The sequence below is a fragment of the Camelina sativa genome, chromosome 9 (assembly GCF_030686135.1).
Source record: "Camelina sativa cultivar CO46 ecotype springtype chromosome 9, ASM3068613v1".
Classification (NCBI taxonomy): Eukaryota; Viridiplantae; Streptophyta; class Magnoliopsida; order Brassicales; family Brassicaceae; genus Camelina; species Camelina sativa.
The window spans coordinates 23,373,010-23,377,912 of record NC_141888.1 but is presented as its reverse complement, the minus strand read 5'-3'; the positions used below and the strand labels follow the sequence as shown (position 1 = coordinate 23,377,912).

The 4,903-nt window shown below is 28.2% G+C and overlaps 1 pseudogene; it reads left to right on the top strand.

Annotated features, from left to right (window-relative positions):
• The first annotated feature begins 3,689 nt into the window (after nt 1-3,689).
• LOC147938600 (putative LRR receptor-like serine/threonine-protein kinase At3g47570 pseudogene) lies at nt 3,690-4,528 on the top strand (annotated as a pseudogene).
• Nucleotides 4,529-4,903: the final 375 nt, after the last annotated feature.

Genomic DNA, 4,903 nt, shown 5'->3' with positions numbered 1-4,903 from the left:
TATATTAATTTTTCAAAATATAATAGTGATTATGAAATAACTCACGCGTATTATGTAATAACTCATGCGTAGCGTGAGCTAACACCTAGTAATAATAAAAGTAATCAGAAATTAAATTCTATTGGATTATAATTTTATGGAAAATAGATTACTAATATTTAATTGGAAATAAATAAGTAAGCAATTATCAAATGACTTAATTTACTTTGATGGCAAGACGTTACGTTTTCAAAAGCAGAATACAAAACTAAAACTAAATTCGAGCTTCAATTTAAATACCATATGGGAGGAAGAGAAACACAAGGGCTGCTGCATGTTCAGATCCCATTTGTTTGTTTGTTAAGGCATATTTTGTAATTACCAAGGAATTGAGTTGACAATTGTGACCATATTTTCTTAGCAATGGACAAGTGTCAACTATATAAAGCGCCAGATGTCATCACTTCAAACAAAGTTTAGAAGAAACCTTCTCTTATTATATAAGATATACTTTAATGCATCGTAGCTCAAAGAAGCGATTATATTTTAATTTGTTCTATTAGTTATATACTTACAGGGCAAGAGTCCTCATGCTATTTTGGATCGGTCTGGAAATTTATAATGTGATTTTGAGCCAAATATATTTACTCTCCTGTTATCTTTGAGCTGCATTACCACCACAAGGTACATACATTTTGATTTTTGATTTTAGTCCGTAATATTCACTACTATTCTACAAAATATGAAAGGACGTAATGGCAGAACACAGAGGCTCGCGGTGTATGCAGAGCTTTACAGAGGGGAGAATGTACTCGTGGTGATCTTGCAAATTTTCCCATGATGAAAAAGTAAGCAATGGCGTAATCACCTTATACGTATATATGAGCCAATTAAAATATTTGGATGATGATGTACTCAACAAATGATTTTGAATAAATACTTGATAAAAAAAAGGTAATAAACCTTTTTCTTATTTATTATTATTACTAGGACTCGACCAGTATTCTAGAAAAAAATAAATAAAAGTTAGAATTTAAAATTATACATGAAATTTTTGGAATGTAATAAAATAGTTTGAAGACATAAACATTAAACATAAACTGTTACTAAAAACACAATCATCAAAATGAAAGCTTATAACAAAAAATATTATACAGAATAGAGGCAATTTTGTAAAAAAATATTTTTTAAAGCATTATAAATATAATGTTTTTTTATGAAGAATTATGGTAAAGATACAATTAAAAAAATCATTATGACAAAGTGATCCTAACTGAGAATATTGAACTAATGGTTGTAATGAGTAAATATAGTTTTCTATTAAATAATTATAATTAAAAACAAAATAATAGAAAATTTAAATATTAAAATAGTTTTTAACGAAAAGTTACGATAAATAGACGCAACACAACTATAAATTCTATATTAAGTTTTATTAAATTTCTAAATTTCTATAATTATTTCTAAAATTTTAGTTAAATCATAGAATAGCGTTGAATATTAGATATTAATATTTAGATTAAACATAAAACAGAAAATTTGTTTCAACGAACAATGATTTGTTAGTTATGGATGAAAAGAAAAATATATAGAAAGTTCAAAAGACATGACTATTTAAATAGACACACCTATTAGAAAAAACATTTGTGATGAAAAAATATAAATAAAATATAGTGAAAAGACGCAACTCTAAAATGAACAGATACAACTGTTTGAGTTTTAAAAAAAGGAATAAAAACAATTTTCTTACAAAAAAATACTAAGCAAAGTCGCAACTGTTGTTTGTATTTATTCAAATTGTTATTCTAATTTTTAAATATTAAACTATTTCTTTAACAAAAAGTTACGGTAAAAATAGTGGCAACTATAAATTCTATATTAAGTTGTATTAAATTTCTCTACTGCTATAATCATTTCTAAAATTTTATTTAGATTATAGAATAACGCTGAATATTAGATATTAATATTTAATTATTTAGATTCAACATAAAATGAAAATTTTTGTTTCAACGAACTTGTTAGTTACTGATGAAGAGACAAATATAAAGAGAATTCAAAAGACATGACTATTTAAATAGATACACCTATTAGACCAAAAATTTATGATGAAAAGATATAAATAAAATATAGTGAAAAGACACAACTTTACAATGAACAGATACAATCGTTTGAATTTAAAAAAAAAAAAATTATGAAAATGTGCTACAAAAAATCGTAAATGTTGTGTCTGCACTTGATTTCACCTAATAACCCATATACACTGCTTTTAAATAGAAGACATATCTATTACCATATTAAGAAGTCAAATTTAAAAACTCACTATATAATCCATCTAACTCTTGAAAAAAAAAATCCTAGTTATTTTCATGAAATTTTTATATTTAAAATTAATTAAAAGTTGTAAAATTAGATTCGTCATTCCAAAAATCTTTTGTTAAATTAAAAATTGAAGGAATATTTTTACTTTTAAAAGAATAAATGCCAGAGAATTTTAGAAATGTGTAATTACTGTTGATATTGAAATTTTATATTATTTTGTGTCATGGCAAAAAAAATGAGAAAAGTTCGAAAAATATATCTAGATTCAAAAGATACGAATATTCGAATAAGCACAACTCTACAATGAACAGTTGCAACTTTACAAAAAAACCCGTTATAATGAACTATCACAACTTTTTGTAAAACACACAATTTATTTTTTTTACAGATTTTTTTTTTTTAAAATATCCAAAAGGTACGGTTGAAAAAACACAACTTTTGGTGGCATTTATTCGGATTGCTATTATATCTAGACATTAAATTTTTATATTTAAAATTAAGTAAAAGTTGTAGATTAGATTCACCATTCCAAAAATCTTTTGTTAAATCAAGAATTGGAAGAGTTTCTTTATTTTTAAAAGAATGAATGCTAGAGAATAATTTAGAAAGCTGCAAAACTGTTGACATTAAAATTTTATATTATTTTGTGTCATGGCAAAAAAAATGAAAACAGTTCAAACATATAGATTTCAAAAGATACGAATATTCGAATAAACACAACTCTACAATGAACAGTTGCAACTTTACAAAAAAACCATTAAAATGAACAATCACAACTTTTTGTAAAACATACAATTTAAATTTTTTTACCGATTTTTTAAAAAAATTATCCAAAAGGTACGATTGAAAAAACACAACTTTTAGTGGCATTTATTGGGATTAGGTATAAATATATTGAAAAGTCAAATCCAAAAACTCACTATGTAATCCATCTAACTCTAGGAAAAACACTTTAGGTATTTTTATTAAACTTTTATATTTAAAATTAACTAAAAGATGTAAATTAGATTCATCATTCCAAAAAACTTTTGTTAAATCAAGAATTAGAGGAATTTCTTGACTTTTAAAAGAATGAATGCTAGAAAATAATTAAAAAAAATGCATAAACCATTGAGACTGAAATTTTAGTTGACTTTGTGTCACAACAAAAAAAATGAAAACAGTTCAAACAGACAAATATATATATATATATATATATATATATATATATATATATTTCAAAAGATATGAATGTTCCAATCAACACAACTTCACTGTTGTAACTTTTTATAAATAACCGTTTTAATGATCCATCACAACTTTTCAGAAAATATCCAAAATGTACGATTGAAAAAACACAACTGTTAGTCACATTTATTCGGATTGTTATTATTATATAGATTCTTGTTTTTATGGACAGAGAGCTCAAGGACATAAGGCATTGTAATCTTATGAAGCTAGTGACGGCTTGTTCGAGTATTGATTTTCAAAGAAATCAGTTCATGCCTAATGGAAGTTTAGATATGTGGCTGCATCCAGAGGAAATGAAAGAGATTTATAGACCCTCAAGAACATTGACACTTTTTGAAAGGCTTAACATAGCGATAGATGTGGCTTCTGTCTTGGACTATCTTCATGTTCATTGCCATGAACCAATAGCGCATTGTGATCTAAAGCCAAGCAACGTCCTTCTAGATGATGATTTGACTGCCCGTGTTAGCGACTTTGGTCGCACACGTCTTCTCCTCAAATTCATGAGTCGTTCTTTAACCAACTAAGCTTAGTCGCTGTTAGAGGTACCATCGGCTATGCCGCACCTGGTAAGTTTATCACACATTTGTAATGTCTAAATGAAGAAAGTTATTGTATTTTGTTTTGGTACTCCAATTTTGTTTATGTGAAATATTTTGCAGAATATGGATTGGGAGGACAACCATCAATACATGGTGATATGTACAGCTTTGGGGTTCTCATTTTGGAAATATTCACTGGAAGACAGCCAACCAATGATTTATTTGGTGAAAACTTCACCCTGCACAGCTACGCAAAGTCGGCGTTGCCAGAAAGAATATTGGACATTGCAGACAAATCGATTTTCCAGAGCGGTCTGAGGGTCATTTTCCCTATTGTTGAGTGCTTGACACTGGTTTTTGCTGTAGGACTTCGGTGTTGTGAAGAATCACCTACGAATTGTTTGGCAACTAGTGAAGCCAGAAAAGAGTTAATCTCAATAAGAGAAAGGTTCTGTTAAGATTGAAGGAAGAACTCTTCTCTCTTATCTCTTCTCAATTCCCCAATACAAACTATGAACCCTAAATGATAAGATTGGAGTTACAGTTCTCCTCTCTTATCACCTTGAACAGAGTCGCAGCTCTGATCTAACAAACTCACATTGTTGATCACGCAGGATGATGTTCACCATCGTACTCTGTTTCTATGTATATTCTATAATCTTCTCTTTAGCTCATGACACGTGCTTCTTTCTCTCCCACATTTCTCTCTTATCAATACTCCCCCCATTTAAACAAGCTTGTCCTCAAGCTTGTGTCGTAGCATTTTGGTACAAGTGAAGAAACAAGAATGGAAGCAACCTCATAGAGATTCCCGAAGCATGAGGGAAGGACAG